The sequence below is a fragment of the Gorilla gorilla genome, chromosome 11, assembly GCF_029281585.2.
Source record: "Gorilla gorilla gorilla isolate KB3781 chromosome 11, NHGRI_mGorGor1-v2.1_pri, whole genome shotgun sequence".
NCBI classification, from domain to species: Eukaryota; Metazoa; Chordata; class Mammalia; order Primates; family Hominidae; genus Gorilla; species Gorilla gorilla.
Genome location: NC_073235.2, coordinates 37,956,977 through 37,979,596, shown reverse-complemented (window position 1 = coordinate 37,979,596; position 22,620 = coordinate 37,956,977). Strand labels below are relative to the sequence as shown.

Below are 22,620 nucleotides of genomic sequence, written 5' to 3'. Positions count from 1 at the left end.
GACTCAATTTAAAAATATAGGAATATTAGTGATACTATTGAATTTAGTACTGGGTGGATTAGAATAAATCTCTGTGTCTCCTCATAAACTTTTTTGTTGTTTTCTTCCCCCCACTTAGATCTAGGGACTGTCTGGAAGAATTTTCTGATTCTAAATAGTTTTTATTCCTAGAATGATTTTTCTTCTGTCATCAGTAAAGTTCAGTGTCCCTGAAGTACCAATTTCATAAGTGGTTAACATGGTATGTAATAAATGTGATCATTTTTCTCTGAACTCTAAATGTAACATCTTTTTTGCATGTCTGGTAGACATGTATGCAGCATGTCTAAAATCAACTGATATTACACATTCAGTGTAATAGCTATCAAGATGCCAGTTGCCTTTTTTTTTTTGCAGCCTTGGCAAGCTGATTCTAAAATTCATATGAAATGCAAAGGATCCAAGATAGCCAAAACAATTTTGAGAAAGTCTCATACTTCTGATTTTGAAACTACTACATAGCTATAGTAATGAATGAAGACTATAAGTACTGGCATAAAGAGAGACATACACACGATCAGTGGAATACTAGAAATAAAAGCATACATTTATGGTCAGTTGATTTCAACAAGTATGCTTACTCATTGGGGGAGAGAATAGTATTTTCAACAAATAGTGCTGCAACAATAGTTAACTTACATACAAAAGTACGAAGTATAAACCCCTACTTTACACTATTCACAAAAATTAACTCAAAATAGATCAAAGATGTAAGAGCTAGAACTTGAAAGAAAACCTAAGTATAAATTTTTGTGACTTGGTAGGAGGCAGTGGCTTCATAGATATGACACCTAAAAACATACAACCAAATTAAAAGTACATAAACTGAATTTCATGAAATTAAGAAACTTCTGTGCTTTAAAGGACATCATTAATAAAGTATAAAGATAACCCACAGACTAGGAACAATTATTTGCAAATCATGTTTCTGATAAGGGACTTGCATCAAGAATATATAAACAACTTATAACTCAGCAATAAAAAGATAACTCAATTAAAAAATGGGCAAAGGATATGAATAGACGGGCATCATCAATAAAGTGTAAAGATAACCCGTAGACTAGGAACAAATATTTAAAATCATGTTTCTGATAAGGGACTTGTATCAAGGATATATAAACAACTTATAACTCAGCAATAAAAAGATAACTCAATGAAAAAATGGGCAAAAAATATGAATAGATATTTATCCAAAGAGGATATACAAATTGCCAATAAGCTCATGAAAAGATGCCGAACATCTTTAATCTTACCCATGAGGATGGCTATAATCAAAAAGAAAGACAATAGTAAGTGTTGACAAGGATGTGGATTAATTGAAATCCTCATGCACTCCTAACTGGAATGTAAAATAGTGCAGCCACTTTGAAAAACAGTTTGCTAGTTCCTCACAAAGGTATGCATAAAGTTACCACATAATCCAGCCCTTCCACTTGTAGATGTATTGTACCCAAGAAAATTGAGAATATATGGTGACAAAAACATGTATACATTTGGTCTTTCACTATTTTTCATGTTATCCTAAAAGTAGAATGAAGCCAAATAGTCATGGACAAACAAATGTGCTGAATCCATAAAATGGACTAGTATCCATGAAATGGAATACTAATACACTGTATCACATGTATGAACCTTGAAAACATCATGCTGAGTTAAGGAAGCCAGACACAAGAGGCCACTTACTGTATGATGGCATATTTATGAAATGTCCTGGAATTAGATAGATGATTGCACAACTTTGTGAATACATTAAAATCTGCATTGTATTCTTTAAAAGAGTGAATTTCAGGGCAAGTGAATTATATTTCCATTGAAAATATTGAATTTACTAATTTCCTTGTCAATCCTGCCCCTCCTACAGTCTTCTCTATTTCAGAATTTAGAGACCATTTGAAAGGTGTTCTACTGTCAGAGGTGGTAGATTCTTAAATGAGAATGAGATCCAGAGGCAGTCAGTAGAGTGATAATTTGAGGTTCTTTAGGAATAGACTGTTCCCCGATCCTGTACTTTGTATCCACGTAAAAAATTCTTTGGCCAGGCATCTAGTAATGTAACAATCTAACTTCAGATGAATCGGTAAGTGTGGCTTTCTGGTTCCTTTGGAAAGATCACCACAGCTTCCCATGGCTGGCATTCTCGAGATGAATGAGAACTACTTTACCCATAAAATTAACTGTTAATACAGTCTACCCCAAAGCACCTCCCATCTCTCCTCTAAAAATAGATTGTCATGAATAGTGCTTTAACAGAATGGCTATGACAACACTGTTAGCTGTTCACCAAAATTTGTTTCTTACTCTTATTGAGGATATAGCTAGCCTACTTTTCCCTACTTTCCTTACAGGTAATGTAAGGCCATGTGACTGAGTTCTAGCCAATGAAATATTAGCAGAAGACACTTCCCACATGTGTTTTCTTGCTATTCCCCCTTGCCAGCTAGATGGAGAACCTAGGTGTTGGAAAAACCTCAAGATGTAAGGAGCCTGGATTCCTAAGTTACCGCATGGAGGAGAACTGCTTGCAAATCAGCAACACGTTCTCCTACTACTATGTGATTAGGAAATAAATTCCTTTTTCAGATGAATTCTTACATGTTTTGGAGTCTATTTGCTATATAGCCAAGTCTACCCTAATCAACATACCAGCTGCATGTAATTCTCACAAAAAATAATGACAAAAAAAGAAAAATCGCCAAAGCCAGTATCATGACAGGCAATGAAGTAAACAAATAACTTTAATTCAAGGAAATAAGCAAAGTAGATTTTGGAATAATTTAATCCTTTAGAGATGGGGAATATTTTATCCATAAACAATAATCAACTAGAGATACTGGCAAGCTGAAATTTTTAAAAAATCAATAGTTGGGCCGGGCGCGGTGGCTCACGCCTGTAATCCCAGCACTTTGGGAGGCTGAGGTGGGTGGATCACCAGGTCAGGAGATCGAGACCATCCTGGCTAACACGGTGAAACCCCATCTCTACTAAAAATACAAAAAGAAATTAGCCGGGTGTGGTAGTGGGTGCCTGTAGTCCGAGCTACTCAGGAGGCTGAGGCAGGAGAATGGTGTGAACCCGGGAGGCGGAACTTGCAGTGAGCCGAGATCGCGCCACTGCACTCCGGCCTAGGGGACAGAGCGAGACTCCGTCTCAAAAAAAAAAAAAAAAAAGAAAAAAATCAATAGTTGGCCTCAGTAGTAGTATGGAGTCATTTGAAGGGTGAACTAGAAGGTTGAAAAAGAAACTCTTCTAGTTAGAAAGTGTAAGAAGTCGGCTGGCCATGGTGGCTCACGCCTGTAATCCCAGCACTTTGGGAGGCTGGGGCGAGTGGACCACATGAAGTCAGGGATTCAAAACCATCCTGGCCAACGTGGCAAAACCCCGTCTCTAGTAAAAATACAAAATTAGCCAGGAGTGGTGGCACATTTCTGTAATCCCAGTCACTTGGGAGGGTGAGGCAGGAGAATCGCTTGAACCTGGGAGGTGGAGGTTACAGTGAGCCAAAATCGTGCCATTGCACTCCAACCTGGGCAACAAGAGCAAAACTCCGTGTCAAAAAAAAAAAAAAAAAAGTATAAGAAGGCATTGTGATCCCATTCAGTGGCCAGGCACACTGAAAGAGTTTGAGCAGGTCATTGACATAAAGATAGTTTTCATTTGTGTATTCTTCTTGACCCAGCCTAAGTTATATATACCTCTTGTAGATAATTGTTCTGTGGTTTCTGGTGCCTCTTTTGTTGGCTGAAATAAAAAAATAGCAAGACTGTTGGATCTGGAGAATGGGAATGGAAAATTTGCTCTCCTAATATTCTCCATTCTAAATTGTAGTAGCGCATTGAGAGAGACCCAAGACCACAGCACAATTCACAATTACAAAGATACAGAATTATCGTAAGTGCCCATCAGCCAATGAGTGGATAAAGGAAGTGTGGTATATATACCATGGAATACTACTCAGCCATGAAAAAGAATGAAAAATGTCTTTTGCAGCAACCTGGATGGAACTAGAGGTCATTATCCTAAGTGAAGTAACTCAGGAATGGAAAACTAAATACCAAATGTTCTCACTTGTAAGTAGAAGTTAAGTCATGGGTATGCAAAGGCATACAGAGTGGTATAATGGACCTTGGAGACTCAGAAAGGGGAGGATGGGAAGGGGGTGAGGGATGAAAAGTCATCTTTTGGGTAGAGTGTACACTATTTGGGTGATTAGTAGACTAAAAGCCCAGGCTTTACCACTCTGCAGTTAATCTATATAATCAGAAATCACTTGTATTCCTAAAGCTATTCAGATTATTAAGTTAAAAAAAATAAAGATTTAAAAAGAGAGAGAGTGAGAGACCCAATACATTAATAATGAGAGCCTGGTCACTATCTGTGAAAGGCTCCGAAACAATGTTTTTATGTAATATGAATGTTGATATGGTTTGGCTGTGTCCCCATTCAAATCTCAACTTGAATTGTATCTCCTGGAACTCCCACGTGTTGTGGGAGGCTGTACTGTCTAAAAATGGCTGCACCAATATTTCCTATTAACACATGTTCTTCCTGGAAGGGACCCAGTGGGAGGTAACTGAATCGTGGGGGCCAGTCTTTCCCATGCTATTCTCGTGATAGTGAATAAGTCTCATGAGATCTGATGGGTTTATCAGGGGTTTGCACTTTTGCTTCTTCCCGATTTTTCTTTTGCTGCCACCATGTAAGAAGTGGCTTTCGCCTCCCGCCATAATTCTGAGGCCTCCCCAGTCGTGTGGAACTGTAAATCCAATTAAACCTCTTTTTGTTCCCAGTTTCGGGTATGTCTTTATCAGCAGCATGAAAACAGACTAATATAATAATTGGTATCAGTAGAGTTGGGCGTTGCTGAAAAGATACCCAAAAATGTGGAAGTGACTTTGGAACTGGGTAACAGGCAGAGGTTGAAACAGTTTGAAGGGCTCTGAAGAAGACAGGAAAATGTGGGAAAGTTTGGAACCTCCTAGAGATTTGTTGAATGGCTCTGACAAAATTGCTGATAGTTATATGAACAATAAGATCCAGGCTGAGGTGGTCTCAGATGGAGATGAGGAACTTGTTGGGAATTGGAGCAAAGGTGACTCTTGTTATGTTTTAGCAAAGAGACTGATGGCACTTTGCCCCTGCCCTAGATATTTGTGGAACTTTGAACTTGAGAGAGATGAGTTAGGGTATCTGGCGGAAGAAATTTCTAAGCAGAAAAGGATTCAAGAGGTGACTTGGGTACTGTTAAAGGCATTCCGTTTTAAAAGGGAAACAGAGCATAAAAGTTTGGAACATTTGCAGCCTGATGGTGCAGTAGAAAAGAAAAATCTATTTCTTGAGGAGAAATTCAAGCTGGCTGCAGAAATTTGCATAAGTAGCAAGGATCCTAATGTTAATCCAAAAGACCATGGAGAAAATGTCTCCAGGCCATGTCAGAGACCTTCACAGCAGCCCCTCCCATCACAGGCCTGGAGGCCCAGGAGGAAAAAATGGTTTTGTGGGCCAGGCCCAAGGACTTGGTGTCTTGTGTCCCAGCCACTCCAGCCATGGCTGAAAGGGGCCAATGTAGAGCTTGGGCTATGGCTTCAGAGGGTGGAAGCCCCAAGCCTTGGCAGTGTCCATTTGTTATTGAGCCTGCAGGTGCACAGAAATCAAGAATTGAGGTTGGGAATGAATCCCTGCCTAGATTTCAGAAGGTGTATGGAAACACCCGCATGCCCAGGCAAGTTTGCTGCAAGGGCAGGGCCCCCATGCAGAACCTCTGTTAGGGCAGTGTGGAAGGGAAATGTTGGGTTGGAGCCCCCACACAGTGTCCCTACTGGGGCACTGCCTAGTGGAGCTGTGAGAAGAGAGCCACCGTCCTCCAGAACCCAGAATGGTAGATCCACTGACAGCCTGCACTGTGTGCCTGGAAAAGCTGCAGACACTCAACACCAGTCCATGAAAGCAGCCAGGAGGGAGGCTCTACCCTGCAAAGCCACAGGGGCAGAGCTGCCCAAGACCATGGGAGCCCACCTCTTGTATCAGCATGACCTGGATGTGAGACCTGGAGTCAAACGAGATAATTTTGAAGCTTTAAAATTTGACTGCCCTGCTGGATTTCAGACTTGCATGGGCCCTACAACCCCTTTATTTTGGCCAATTCCTCCATTTGGAACTGCTGTATTTACCCCATACCTGTACTCCCATTGTATCCAGGAAGTAACTAACTTGCTTTGGATTTTACAGGTTCATAGGTGGAAGGGACTTGCCTTGTCTCAGATGAGACTTTGGATTGTGGACTTTTAGGTTAATGCTGAAATTAGTTAAGACTTTGGGGGACTGTTGGGAAGGCATGATTGGTTTTGAAATGTGAGGACATGAAATTTGGAGGGGCCATGGGGGGAATGATATGGTTTGGCTGTGTACCCATTCAAATCTCAACTTGAATTGTATCTCCCAGAATGTCCATGTGTTGTGGGAGGGACCCAGGGGGGAGGTAATTGAATCATGGGGGCCTCTTTTCCATGCTGTTCTCATGATAGTGAATAAAGTTTCACAAGATCTGATGGGTTCATCAGGGGTTTCTGCTTTTGCTGCTTCCTCATTTTTCTTTTGCCGCTGCCATGTAAGAAGTGCCTTTTGCCTCCCCAGCCATGTGGAACTGTAAGTCCAATTAAAACTCTATTTCTTCCCAGTTTTGGTATATCTTTATCAGCAGCATGAATACAGACTAATACAAATGTTTGTAATTTTTTCTATATTTTTTTACTTCTCTCCCCCTTCTGTTTCATTTTGGATGTTTTGCTCTGTCTTCAAATACACTAATCTTTTCTTCTACAATGTCTTATCTGTTGTTAACCATATCAGATGTATTTTTATCTTTTTCAGACATTCTAGTTTTCACCTCTAGAAGTTTAGTTTGGATTTTTTGTGCGTCACATGTCTCAAACATGCTAAGTCATTTTCTCTAGCTTCTTCTACATATGGAATGCTGTTATTAGTAACAGTTTTAATATCCTTCTAGTGGTTTAAACTACTGGTTTTAGTTGATTGGTTTTCCTCCTCCTTGTTGGTCAGTTTCCTGGAGTTTGTATGGCTGGTAATTTTTGTGTGTGTGTGATTTTTTGTTTCTGTTTTTATTAGCTCATCAGGTGTTTTTAGTGTTAGTGGTTTTTTTTTTTGTTGTTTTTTTGTTTTTTTTGAGATGGAGTCTCGCTCTGTTGCCCAGGCTGGAGTGCAGTGGTGTGATCCCAGCTCACTGCAACCTCCGCCTCGCAGGTTTAAATGATTCTCATGCCTCAGCCTCCCAAGTAGCTGGGATTACAGGCATGTGCCACTTTGCCTGGCTAAGTTTTGTATTTTTAGTAGAGACGGGGTTTCTCCATGTTGGCCAGGCTACTCTTGAACTCCTGATCTCAGATGATCTGTCTGCCTCGGCCTCTGAAAGTGCTGCGATTACAGGCATGAGCCACCGTACCCGGCCAGTAATTTTTTACTGGATGCCAGACATTGTATATATTTCCATGTTAGTGTTGGAAATTTTTAATATTCGTAGGAATATTGTTGAGCTTTGTTCTAGGACATAGCTAGTTTACTTAGAATCGGTTTGATCCTTTAGGGCCTGGCTTTTTAACTTTCGTCAAATAGGACTAAAGCAGTATTTAATCTAAAGATAATTTTGCCCCACTGTGAAGGCAAAAACTCTTCTGAGTACACAATATTCTGTGTGAATTATGAGCAGAAACAATTCCTGGTCTGGAGATTGTTCCCTCAGATCTTTCAAGTGATTCTTTATGTGTGCTTTGGTAGTTTGCTCACTGGCATGCATTGAAGAGTACTAGGCTAAAGACTTGAAGGGATCTTTGGATGTAGTAGATATGGATATCTCTCTCATGTGAACTTTAATTGTCTTTGCCTTCCCAGACGCTCAGCTCCCCCTCTTCAACTCACAGAGACTGGATATTCTGAGGCTCCATCTGGGTCCCCCCTGAAAGCTCTTCTCTAGGCTTACTCTTTGGCTTTCATAGGGCTAACGTCTTTTGATTTCTGTCTTTCAAGGATCACTGGCCTTTGTTGTCTCATGTCCAGTGTCTTAAAACCCATTGTTTATTTTGCATTTTTTTTTGTTTCTTTGTTTTCAGATTTAGATAGAGGGTTAAATCCAGTCTGTTACTCTCTTGGCTAGAACTCTTTCTATAGTTTTAAGAGTCTCGTAAAAGCAGTATGAGAAGGCTCCGAAGCTCAATTGCTTCAGTTTAAATGCCGGGTCTTCTACTACTAGCTGTTTGACCTTGGATACATTACTTAACCTCTCTGAGCCTCAGTTTCCTAATCTATAATAGAAACATAAAATTTTTTAATATCGTAGGGTGTTTTTGAGGATTAATAGAGTTAATGCATATGAAATGCTTCAAATATTGCCTGTTATATAAGCTCTCAATAAGCGAGTTATTCTTTTTTTAAAAAAAAATTTATTTTATTTTGTTTATTTTTTTTTGAGACGAAGTCTCGCTCTGTCACCCAGGCTGGAGTGCGGTGGCGTCATCTCGGCTTACTGCAAGCTTTGCCTCCGAGAATAAACGAGTTATTCTAAAATAAAATTTCTATTGCAAGAGACTCCACCTTTGGAAGGAGACAGATGTTGGTTTCATTATCAGCTCTACCACTTATTGTGGACTTATTTAACCTTTGTTAATCTCATTTTACTCATTACAAAATGTGGACCAGGTGCCATGGCTAATGCCTGCAATCCCAGCACTTTGGGTGGCTGAGAGCCCAGGAGTTTGAGACCAGCCTAGACAACAGAGTGAGACCCTGTCTCTACAAAATATACAAAAATTAGTCATATATGGTTGTCTTTGCCTATAGTCCCAGGTACTCAGGAGGCTGCAGCAGGAGGATTGCTTGCATCTGTGAGTTCGAGGCTGTGATGACCCAAGGTTTTGTCACTGCACTGCAGCCTGGATGTTAGAGACCCTGCCTCAAAAAAAAGAAATAAATGGGGATGATAATAAACCTACTTATTAAATAGTTATATGGATAAAATAAAATGGTATTTGTAAAGCACTTGGCACAGTGCCTGGCACAGATGAGTTACTCAGTGATTATTATTGTTCCAATTATTTTATTTTTTATTTTTTGAGATGGAATCTCACTCTGTTACCCAAGCTGGAGTGTAGTGGAGCAACCTCGACTCACTGCAACCTCTGCCTTCCGGATTCAAGTGATTCTCCTGCCTCAGCCTCCCAAGTAGCTGGGATTACAGGTGCCCACCACCACACTTGGCTAATTTTTGTATTTTTAGTAGAGACGGGGTTTCCGCATGTTGGCCAGGATGGTCTCGAACTCCTGACCTCAGGTGATCCGCCCACCTTGGCCTCCCAAAGTGCTGGAATTACAGGCATGAGCCACCACGCCCAACCAAAACAACTCTTAAAATACCACTGCTTGTTTTATTATCTGTAATGGTTCAGGGGTTTGGCTGGGTTCACTTGGGATTTCTCATTGCAATTGTATTGGATGGTGTCATCTTTGAGGCTTTCCTAGTCACATGTCTGTCAGTTGATTTAGGTTCTTTGCTGGAATCTCACCTGGTGCTATGGACACCCTCATTTGATCTCTTTAGTTCCTCATAGTATGGTTACTGAATTCCAAGAACAAACATCCCAAGAGGATCAAGTGGGAAGACTACCTTTTATGACAGCTTCAGAAATCACCTAGTATTACAGTGTAGTTGTAATCACCTAGTATTACAATGTACTAGGTTATTTTTATTGTAGTCATAGGCCCACGTAATCTCCAGAGGAGGAAACATAGACTCCTCTCTTAGGATGAGGGTCAATGTCACCTTGCAAGAAGAACTTGTGTGATGGGAAGTATTGGTGCAGCCATTTTTAGACAGTACAGTCTGCCACAGTTAGCTATTATTCATGTGCATGTTTACATGTATACACACATTTCACATAAAATTTTGGGTCCTCTCCCCTTCTTTACAAAGTTTTCCATGTACTTTTTGTGAGCTCTTTTGTCTATATCTGAAGTACCTGTGGCCAGCATTCTTCTAGCTTGCATTCTTCTGGCTTCCATTTGAGCCTTATAAATCATTATTAGTCTTTAATCAGAGTGCATGAAGTCTGCCTTTTGAGACTAATACATTAATTCCTTCTCATTTTTATCATTAATGAATAATTTGCCCACTCATATGTGTTTATGGAGGACATCAGCAATTGGCATAAAGTGTTTACTCCTATTTCTTGTGTTTTGCATGTGATTGCTAATAATTTGTGTTATACTGAATGTCTTAGTATTTTCCAACTGTTGTTCAACTGAAATATCTTTTATTACTTTACAAAGGGACTGAATTCCAGATTGATGTGATTGAAGTTTCATCATAAGATTACTTTGAGATTTTTCAAAGTAAACGTATGGCGACTGTTCAGATAAATGTCAACATTTTATTGATGTCAACTCAACAATTAATTGCCAAGAGTGGTTTTCATTAAAATTGGTGTGCAGCTGAGAGCGCAGGAAATCTTTGTTAAAAGAGGAAAGATCATGAATCATAATGCCTAGTTCTTATCTACTTAGGCTATTTGTATATTTTTCTATTTTTTTTAATCTTGCTTAAGCCCGATAGACCTGGAGATTTGGCCAAAAACAAGAACTCTAAAATATTAAATATTAAAGGAGCTCAATTATTTCCTTTTCCTTTGTAATTTAGCATACATATTTGGGAAGTCAGGTCTGTTCTCTCCAGGTGGCAAAAATATGGCAACTCTTCATCTTTGTACAATACTCTAGAGTTTCCAAAATTACTTTAACTAAATGGGCTTTCTAGTCGAATACATTTCAGTACAATAAAAAGAATATGGCTTCTGGTACAAAATGGTAGAATAAGTAACCACTGTCATTTCCCTTGTTTCCCTCTCAAAATCTCATTAAAACTGATTATTAGTATAAAAAATAAACCCATGACAATGAAAAGAGACTGGTCATTTGTAGATGAAAAGGTTCAGCAAATTTACTGAAGATTGCTGACAGCTGAAATAGAAAAAGAGGAAGTTCCAGCCCAGAGTACAAAATAGAAGGAAACTTAGTGGACCTTGCAGCTGATTTTTCTACATATCCAACAGCAGAAGGGATAAAACACAACATATTACCTAGAATTATAAGTCCACCCCTTCATTCTGAACCACCAGTGATCGTTCATCATAGGAAGCAAATGAGCATTTTGAAAGAGGGAGACTGTCCTCAGAAGAAGCAGATTATTCAGGGAACATAAGATACTTCAGAAAAAATATTCTGAGAAACATAGAGAATGCTGAAAAGGCACAGCATTTATAAAATGAAAAATGGCTATGAAAAACGAACAGGCTGAGAATAAGAAAGAACTCTTATAAATCAAAAGTATGATTCTTGATATTTTAAAACTTAATAAAGTGTTGGCCAGGCACAGTGGCTCACGTCTATAATCCCAACACTTTGGGAGGCCAAGGCGGGCAGATGACCTGAGGTCAGGAGTTCAAGACCAGCCTGGCAAACATGGTGAAACCCCATCTCTACTAAAAATACAAAAATTAGCCAGGTTTGGTGGCACGCGCCTGTAGTCCTAGCTACTCAGGAGGATGAGGCAGGAGAATCATTTGAACCCGGGAGGTGGAGGTTGCAGTGAGCTGAGATTGTGCCACTGCACTCCAGCCTGGGTGACAGACAGAGCGAGTCTCTCTCAAAAAATAAATAAAATAAAATAAAATAAAAAGGGTTGAAACAAGGAACCTAAAAAGACAGAAAAATAGAGGAAAGAAAATTAAACAGAACAACCCAAAAGGTTAAACACATAGCTAAGAGATACTTCATAAAGAGAAAATAAAATAGCAAAATTAAACATTAAATTGAAGGAATTATCAAATAAATTTCATAAGGAAAATTTTCACGTCTTATTTTTCCAGCTCACACCTTTTCTACTCCAGTTCCAACAATTAGTCAAAACACTACCAGGACCTACAATCTATTGATCCTTCCAAACGCTACACCTTTGCACAGTCTCTCACTCTCCTGATAGCCTCTTTTCTTCATACCTAGATTAAATTCCATGGTTAATCATTCTAATAATTTCCTCAAATACACTCTCAAATTTCTTGCTCCCTCTTATTTTCTGTCCTCATGTGGCTAGGACAGTTCTGGTTAAATCCGACTTTTCATCAAGCTTGTTCCTGTATGCCCGTACTTCCAATGGTGGTTGGAGAAAAACCTGCCAATTATTCTAGCTTTAAATCCATGCTCTGGCTGGCAGTCATACTATACTGCACTATTCATTCTCTATCATTCTCCATGACAACTATTTCTTTCTTTCTCCCATGTCCTCAAATTTCTAACACCTCCTCCTGCATCTTAACACCCAGTTGGTGACACTGCTTCCTCCGTTTCCAAGGAAATGAAGCTATCAGACAAGAAGTATTATAAGCTCTCTATATCTACTCATGTCTCTGCTTTTTTACCCCTGTATTTTATCGTCTCCCCTAATACCCTGGATGAATTATCCATCTGTTGATTCTGTCATACAATTTGTTTCTTTTTTTTTTTTTTGGAGATTGAGTTTCGCTCTCGTTGCCCAGGCTGGAGTGCAATGGTGCAGTCTCAGCTCACTGCAACCTCTGCCTCCTGGGTTCAAGCGATTCTCTTGCCTCAGCCTCCCAAGTTGCTAGGATTACAGGCACTCACCACTATGCCCAGGTAAGTTTTTGTATTTTTAGTAGAGACGGGCTTTCAGCATGTTGGCCAGGCTGGTCTCGAACTCCTGACCTCATGTGATCCACCCGCCTCGGCCTCCCAAAGTGCTGGGATTACAGGTGTGAGTCACTGCACCAGGCCGTGTCATGCAATTTTTTTTCTTTTCCTTTTCTTTTTTTTTTTTTTGAGATGGAGTCTTGCTCTGTCACCCAGGCTAGAGTGCAGTGGCACAATCTCGACTTACTGCAACCTCTGCCTCTTGGGTTCAAGCAATTTTCCTGCCTCAGCTGCCCGTGTAGCTGGGATTACAGGCACCCGCCACTGCACCCGGCTAATTTTTGTATTTTTAGTAGAGACAGGGTTTCACCATCTTGGCCAGGCTGGTCTCGAACTCCTGACCTTGTGATCCATGCGCCTCAGCCTCCCGAAGTGCTAGGATTACAGGTGTGAGCCACTGCACCTGGCCCTTGTCATGCAGTTTCAACCATTGCCTCCTATTATGTACTCAAGAACATTGCCCTGGCAATTGTATAGATTTTCTCCCACTCAATCCATTCTCTATTGATCGTTCTTATTACCATAGAAGCACACTATTTTCCCCTTTATTTACTTATTTATTTAGATGGAGTTTCACTGTGTCACCCAGGCTGGAGTGCAGTGAGCCATCTTGGCTCACTGCAACCTCCACCTCCCGGGTTCAAGCCATTCTCCTGCCTCAGCCTCCCCATTAGCTGGAAGTACAGGAGTTTGCCAACATGATCAGCTAATTTTTGTATTTTTAGTACAGATGGGGTTTCATTATGTTGGCCAGGCTGATGTCTAACTCCTCACCTCAAGTGATCCATCTGCCTCAGCCTCCCAAAATGCTGGAATTACAGGCATGAGCCACCATGCCCGGCCTATTTTTCCCTTTAAAAACAAAGCAACCAAACCAGCCTACTCTTGACTGCATATTCTCCTCCAGTTACCACTATATTTCTTTACTTCTTTACTGCAAAATTCCATGTAATAATTATGTGTATTTGTTGTTTCCATTTTTCAGGTCCTATTCTTGTTGGGTTTTCATGCTAACCATAACACCAAAATTACGCTTACGGAGGCTACTAATACTCCCCAAAGTAGCTAAATCCAGTGATCATTGCTCATTTCTTATTTTATCAAAACTATTAGCATAATTTGAGACATATGTTTTCTTATCTTTTTGATTGTACCCTCCCCGCCCACACCTACCGCTTTAATAGCTTATTGCAGTATAATCTACATATAAAAAATTAACACATAACTGTATAATTTGTGTTATAAACTATACACAGTTTGATCAGTTTTAGCATCACTAGAATTGTTTTAGAATTTCCGTTTTACCAAAAAGCTTGTGCCTCTTTGTACTCAGTCCTTGTCCCCACCTCCAGACCTAGTCAACAAATGATGTTGCTTTTTTTCCTTCTTTACAGTTTACCTTTTCTATAAATTTCACGTAGTTGAAGTAATATACTGTCTAATCTTTTTTTTTTTTGAGTTCCTATTTTTTTCCAGTCACCAGCTCTCTGGCAAACTGTGTAATCTTTTGTGTCTCGCTTTTCTTTCCAGGTTCATCCTTGTTGTATAAATCAGTAGTTTGTTCCTTCTTATTGCCGAGTATTTTGTTGTATGGGTAAACTACATTTTGTTTATAAATTTACTAATTGATGGAGATTTGTATTTTTCCACTTTGGGGCTGTTATGCATAAAGCTGTTATGAACATTCCCATGCAATTCTGGATATTTGTTTTCATTTCTCTGGCATGAAAAACTAAGAGTAGGATTACTGGGTTGTATGTTAACTGTATATATTATATAACCTCCTAAGACAATGCCAAGTAGTTTTCTAAAGTGGCTATACTATTTTACATTCCCTATGGCAACATATGAGGGTTCCAGTTTCTCCTCATTCTTATCAGCGCTTTTTTTTTGTCTTTTTGATTATAGCCATTCTAATAATGTGTATTACATTGTGGCTTTAATTTGCATTTCCATGTAAGTAATGATGTTGAACAACTTTTCATGTGCTTGTTTGCCATTAAGTATTGTCTCTGGTGAATTGTCTATTCACATATTTTACCTAAGTTTTAATTGGGTTGTCTGTGTTCTTATTAAAGAATTCTTTATATATTCTTCTTACATAGGTTTTATCAAATACAAGATTTGAAAATATTTTCTCCCAGTCTGTGACTTGTTACTTTATTTTGTTAATCTAGTACAGGATATTACATTGCATTTAATTATTGTTCTTTTTTAGTCTCTTCATTCTGTGGTAGTTTCTCAGTCTTTCCTTATCCTTCATGACCTTGATACTTTTTGAAAAGTACTGATCAGTATTTTGTTGAATGTCCCTCACGTCGGATTTGTCTGATGTTCTTTCACTTTAGACTGAGATGATGGACTTTTGGGGAGAGTACCACAGAGATGCTGCATCTGTTTCTCTTTGACTCCATTCTTTTGTGTTAAACAAATGCCTTTTGCTTACTAATGTACTTTTTTTTTCTTTTTTTTAATACTTTAAGTTCTGAGGTACATGTGCACAACGTGCAGGTTTGTTACATAGGTATATATGTGCCATGTTGTTTTGCTGCACCCATCAACTCATCATTTACATTAGGTATTTCTCCTAATGCTATCCCTCCCCCAGCCCTCCACCCCCTGACAGGACCCACTGTGTGATGTGTACCCCCCGACACTCCCATTGTCCATGTATTCTCATTGTTTAACTCCCACTTATGAGTGAGAACATGCAGTGTTTGGTTTTCTGTCCTTGTGATAGTTTTTTGAGAATGATGGTTTCCAGCTTCTTCCATGTCCCTGCAAAGGACATGAACTCATCCTTTTTTATGGCTGCATAGTATTCCATGGTGTATATGTGCCACATTTTCTTTTCTTTTCTTTTTTTATTTTTTTGAGATGGAGTCTCCCTCTGTAGCCTAGGCTGGAGTGCAGTGGCACGATCTTGGCTCACTGCAAGCTCCACTTCCCAGATTCACGCCATTCTTTTGCCTCAGCCTCCCAAGTAGCTGGGACTACAGGCGCCCGCCACCATGCCTGGCTAATTTTTTGTATTTTTAGTAGAGATGGGGTTTCACCATGTTAGCTAGGATGGTCTCGATTTCCTGACCTCGTGATCCACCCACCTCGGCCTCCCAAAGTGCTGGGATTACAGGCATGAGCCACTGCGCCCAGCCCACATTTTCTTTACCCAGTCTATTATTGATGGACATTTGGGTTGGTTCCAAGACTTTGCTATTGTGAATAGTGTCACAGTAAACACACATATGCATGTGTCTTTATAGTAGTAGTTTTTATGATCATTTGGATATATACCCAGTAATAGGATTGTTGTGTCAAATGGTATTTCTAGTTCTAGTTCCTTGAGGAATCACCACACTGTCTTCCACAATGGTTGAACTAATTTACACTCCCACCAACAGTGTAAAAGCGTTGCTGTTTCTCCACATCCTCTCCAGCATGTGTTATTTCCTAACTTTTTAATGATCGCCATTCTCACTGGCGTGAGATGGTATCTCACTGTGGTTTTGATTTGCATTTCTCTAATGACCAGTGACGATGAGCATTTTTTGTATGTTTGTTGGCTGCATAAATGTCTTCTTTTGAGAAGTGTCTGTTCATATCCTTTGTACACTTTTGGATGGGGTTATTTGTTTTTTTCCTGTAAATTTGTTTAAGTTCTTTGTAGATTCTGGATGTTTGCCCTTTTTCAGATGAGTAGATGGCAAAAATTTGCTCCCATTCTGTAGGTTGCCTGTTCACTCTGCTGGTAATTTCTTTTGCTGTGCAGAAGCTCTTTAGTTTAATTAGATCCCATTTGTCTATTTTGGCTTTTGTTGCCATTGCTTTTGGTGTTTCAGTCCTGAAGTCTCTGCCCATGCCTGTGTCCTGAATGGTATTGCCTAGGTTTTCTTCTGGGGTTTTTATGGTTTTAGGTCTTATATTTAAGTCTTTAATCCATCTTGAGTTAATTTTTATATAAGGTGTAAGGAAGGGATCGAGTTTCAGCTTTCTACATATGGCTGTATGTCCCTCATTGTTGAATGTCCCTCATTTCGGATTTGTCTTATGTTCCTTCACTTTAGACTGAGATGATGGACTTTTAGGGAGATTGCCGCAGAGATGATGCCTCTGTTTCTCTTTGACTCCATTCTTTTGTGTTAAAACAAATGCCTTTTGCTTACCAATGTAAATTTTTAGCCTTTTAAAAAGTTTTTTTTCTTAATTGTTGCTCTAGGAATTATAATACATATTTTTAACATATCTCAGTCTACTTGAGTTTAACATTGACTTAATTCTGACTTAATTCTGGTAAAATATAGCAGTTTCATTCCAGTATCACTCTATTTCTTTCCCTTTGTGGTATTGTCTTGTATTATACAAGTATATATTATATGTAAGAATATAGTGTTATAATTATTGATTTTAAATCTTTTTTAAATAAAGAGAAAAAAGAAAAATATATGTGTATGCATGTGTGTATTCAGTCATTTATATTTATATTAATATATACTTAAATATTTACCGTTGTGAAACATATATAAAACTACTGTAGGAAAGGTCTGCCAGCAACAAATTCTCTCAGTTTTTGTTTTTCTGAGAATGTCTTTGTTTCACCTTCAGTTTTGAAGGGCAGTTTTGCTGGATGTGGGAGTCTTGGTTGGCAGTATTTTCTCTTTCTACACCATGAATGTCATTCGGTTGCCCTCTTGCCTCTGTTGGTCTGATGAAAAGTCAGCCCCTAGTAGTATCATTGCTTCCAGTACATAATAAATTGTTTTTCTCCTTCTGCTTTTAATATTTCTTCTTTGTCTCTATCTTTAAACAGTTTGACCCTGATGTATCTATGTGGGCTTCTTTTGTGTGTTTATCTGACTTAGGATTCATTGAGCTTCTTGGGTCTGAGAGTAAACGTTTTTCTTCAGATTTGGGAAGTTTCGGACCCTGATTTTTCCATATTTTTTTTTCTGCCCCTTTCTTTTTCTGGGCCTTCCATTATATGAATGTTGGGATGCTTTGCATTGTCCCAAAGGTCTCTGTCTGAGGCTTCATTCATTTTTCTTAAACCTTTTATTCTCTGTGTACCTCATATTGGATAATTTCTATTGCTCTATCAAATTCACTAATTATTTGTTCTCATAAGTTTGTGATCCCAGTGTTAGTTTCCGTTTGCTGCATAACAAATTACCACAAACTTAGTAGCTTAAAATGATACCCATTTGTCACTCACAGTTTGTAGGTTAGAAGTCTGGCATGGCATGGCTGGATACCCTGCTCAGAATATCACAAGGCTGAATCAAAGTGTTAGCTGGACTGAGTTCTCATCTGGAGGATCCATGGAAAAAATCTGTTTCCAAGCTCCTTCTTTTTGTTCACAGAATTTATTTCCTTGCAGTTGTAGGAGTGAGGTGCCTGTTTCTTTGCTTGCTGTCAGCCTGGCTCAATCTCAGATTCCAAGGACCATCCACCTTTCTTACCATATAGGCTCCCCCATCTTCAAGCCAGCAATAGCATATAGCATCCTTCTTGCACAGTTGACTGTTGGGCAATGTAAGAGTTAGGGGTGCTGGTCCCTCACGCAGTTGAAAATCTGTATATGCTTTTTTTTTTTAGACAGAGCCTTCCTTGCTCTGTCGCCCAGGCTGGTGTGCAGTGGCACAATCTCAGCTCACTGCAACCTCTGCCTCCTGGGTTCAAGTGATTCTCATTTTTGGTAGAGATGGGGTTTCACCATATTGGACTGTGGTAAAATAGACATATTTATTTCTTATCTCAAGAGAGATGGTCAGAAAGTTCAGGAAAACAAAATAATTAGATAAGAAAGTTAGTGTCCAAAAACGTTATGTAGATTAAAAGTAATATGATTTTGAGGAATTTATGGAGTATAAGAAACTTCTCCTGGCCTTGATGTAGATAGTAGGGAAGAAATATAACCTGAGAGCACAGCTTGGTTCTGCTCTGAACAATACATAAATCCTGAGACTACATTGTGTATTGATTTTTTAATTAGAATTAGCTATATATCCAAAGTCTGGCAGTCTTAATTATGTTTCTAGAATATAACATAAATTGCATCAGCCTGAAAAATGTTTTTTAAAGGTACAGGTGATAGAAGTTGGGAGCGAAAGGCATGGTCACTGCTACTAAAAATCTTCATCCTATGTAGTGGTTCTGAAACTTCGTTGCACATTAAAATCACTTGAGAAGCTTTCAAAATCTTGATCCCCAAACTTCATCAAACTGCATTATACCGGTTAAATAAAAATCTTTGCTGGCAGGGAAAGCTAGGTATCTGTTTGTTGTTTTCAGTTTGCCAGGTGATTCCAGTGTATAGTCAAATTTGAGAACCATAAAGCTAAATTTCACAGAAATAGTCCTAGAATCTTAAATATATTTTCTATAATCACGAATGTGATGAGTGGTAGAGTCATTCTTATAACTATTATCATTGTGAAAATGAAGGGGGAGGTAGGAGGGTGCTGGAAGTGGACCAAAATTTTTTTTTAGTGGAAAGCCAAATCTCTTATAGTGGGATGTGGTAACAAAACAAGATTCTGCATTTTGCTTCAAAGTTAATCTGTTAGTTATTTTATTTTACTTGCAAAGAGGAAATGTCCCTTTAGTCATGTTCCTAATTTTATGAGAATCTGTATCATCTTTTTTTTATATAGATTGAGTTAATTAGAGCTAGATCAATGAGGTTGTTATGAATAAATTATTATCTGGATGTTAAAATCAACTTCATTTGGCAAACACAGTTGACATTTATTAGTGCATAGGCAAAGTATTCTATAAAAGATACTTTAACAAATGTAGTTTCCTCTGACAGACTTTAGATACAAAGTTACATGCTATAGTCCTTGGAACCTGTCATTTGTTTTTCTTGGCAAAAAACTTAGGAAGAAGCTCAACTTTTTAAATTTCTTATAGTATCCATATTTGCTATACATTAGCAAATACAGATAATATAACGTACAAAATAATTATGGATTTACTTTAAATTTTATAGTAATTAGAAGGTAAGGTAAATATATTTCAGCCTTCTCCTTTTTTATCTGACTCAGCCTGTATCAGCCTTGATTGTGCATTTGAATCACCTGCAGATTTTTCAAAATCAGTCTCATCTTTTTAAAAGTTCTTCATTAACATTAAAGTAGCCCAGTGCTCTGGCCTCAGAGATATTCATTAGAGCCCAGTGTTCTGGCCTCAGAGATATTTTTTTAGTCAGATTGAGATTTAAGAATATGGATTTATGATTTTCTCTTTCCACAGAAGTCAACAGATAATGTCTTCAGTTAATACATAATGGAGTTGTAAAATAAGTACGTTATTTAAGATTATCAAGGTTGTCTTCAGGAGTAGGATTGGGACTTGAGGTGAGAAGGGATCAAGATGGAGGCAGTTGCTCTTTACTATAAGCTCTTCCATACTATGTCTTTTTAAAAATAGAAACTATGGCCATGAAATACAATTAACAAAAAATTTTTTTTTTTTTGAGACAGGGTTTCGCTCTTGTCACCCATGCTAGAGTGCAATGGTGCGAACTCGGCTCACTGCACCCTCTGCCTCCTGGCTTCAAGCGATTCTCCTGCCTCAGTCTTCTGAGTAGCTGGGATTACAGGTGCACGCCACCATGCTTGGCTAATTTTTGTATTTTTAGTACATACGTAGTTTCACCACGTTGGGAAGGCTGGTCTCGAACTCCTGACCTCAGGTGATCCACTCGCCTCAGCCTCCCAATAAAAAATTTATAGACATGAAAATATTGCTTTCCATGTTAGTCAGGGTTTCCAGAGAAACAGAACCAATAGTATATATAGAGAGATATAGGAAGAGATTCATTGTGAGGAATTGGCTCAAGCAATTATGGAGACTGGGAAGTCCTATGATATGCCAACAGCAAACTGGAGGCCCAGGAAAATTGGTGGTGATATTTAGTCCAAGTCTGAAGGCCCAAGAATCAGGAGCACACATGTCCCAGAGGAGGAGAACATGTATTTCCCAGCTCAAGCAGACATCAGATACACCCTTCCTCTACCTTTTTTTCTATTCACAGTCTCCACTGATTAGATGGTACCCACTCACATTGGTGAGAGTGGATGTTTACACAGTCTACTGATTGGAGGGATAATCTTTTCTGGAAACATCCTCACAGACATACCCAGAAATAATGTTTCGCCAGCTATCTCGTCATCCTTTAGCCCAGTCATGTTGACACACCAAATTAACTATACTAGATTCTCTTATATTTTGTAACAATAGGATGTTTTTTATGAGAATCGAAATTTATGAACTCTGTTAGAGTGTGGTTATTTTGTATGAAAAAATAATTTTAAACTTAAAATCCTTTTAGAAAGTCTCTTCTTGAATTTTTAAAGTAAGCTTTTTACTAAAGTGTGTCATATGTGCAGAAAGGGCCCACATCATAAGTGAACAGTTCTGTGAATTGCTCACAAATGGAACATTCCTGTATAACCAGCATCTAAACTGGAAATAGGTATTGCCCAAATCCAGGACGTTTATGGTGTGTTTTTTCCAGTCACTGTTCCCTCATCTCCAAACTACTGTTCTGCCTTTGTACATCATTGGATACTTTGTTTCTGAACATTATGCAAATAGAATAACACATTGTGCACTCATTTGTGTTTGGCTTTCTTCACTGAGCATTATGTTTATTAACTTTATCTTGTCATGTTGTGTAGTTGTAAATACTTCATTCTCATTGCTATGTGGAATTCTATATCAAGAATATGCCACCGGTGGCTCACGCCTGTAATCCCAGCACTTTGGGAGGTTGAGGTGGGTGGATCATCAGGTCAGGAGTTCGAGACCAACCTGACCAACATGGTGAAACCCCATCTCTACTAAAAGTACAAAAATTAGCTGGGCATGGTGGCGGGCGCCTGTAATCCCAGCTACTTAGGAAGCGGAGGCCGGAGAATCGCTTGAACCCAGGAGGTGGAGGTTGCAGTGAGCCGAGATTGCACCACTGCACTCCAGCCTGGGCAACAGAGCGAGACTCCGTCTCAAAAAAAGAATATGGCACAATTTATCCATTCTAGTATTGATGAACATTTGTGTTGTTTCCATTTTAATCTATTATGAATAGTACTGCTATGAAAATTCTCTAGCCTTGTAGTATAGTTTGAAGTTAGGTAATGTGATGCCTCCAGCCTTATTCTTTTTGCTTAAGATTGCCTTGGCTATTGGGGCTTTTTTTTTGGTTTTATATCAATTTTAAAATAGTTTTTTTAATTCTATGAAGAATGCCACTCGTAGTTTCATAGGAATAACATTGAACCTGTACATTGTTTTGGACAGTATGGCCATTTTAATGATATTGATTCTTCGTATCCATGAGCATGAGATGTTCTTCCATTTGTTTGTATCTTCTCTGATCTCTTTGAGCAGTGTTTTGTAATTCTCATTGTAGAGATCTTTCACCTCCCTGGTTAGATAGATTCCTAGGTATTTTATTCTTTTTGTGGTAGTTGTGAGTGGGATTGCCTTTCTGATTTGGCTCTTGGTTTGGCTGTTGTTGGTGTATGGGAAGGCTAGTGATTTTTGTACACTGATTTTGTATCCTGCCAATTTGAAGTTGTTTATCAGATAGAGGAGCTTTTGCGTGTGCAAGGCTACACGAACCAAAACAGCATGGTGCTGCTACAAAACAGGCACATAGACCAATGGAACAGAATAGTGAGCTCATAAATAAGGCTGTACATTTATGACTATCTGACAAAAATCAAGTAATGGGGGAAAAACTCCCTATTCAATAAATGGTGCTGGGATAACTGGCTAGACATATGTAGAAGATTGAAACTGGACCTGTTCCTT

General features: G+C 38.8%; 1 protein-coding gene across 14 annotated transcripts in view; it reads left to right on the top strand.

The window, feature by feature from the left end:
* The window catches only part of ZRANB3 (zinc finger RANBP2-type containing 3), a 368,239-nt gene that overhangs the window by 72,233 nt on the left and 273,386 nt on the right, over nt 1-22,620 (top strand). The window lies entirely within an intron of this gene.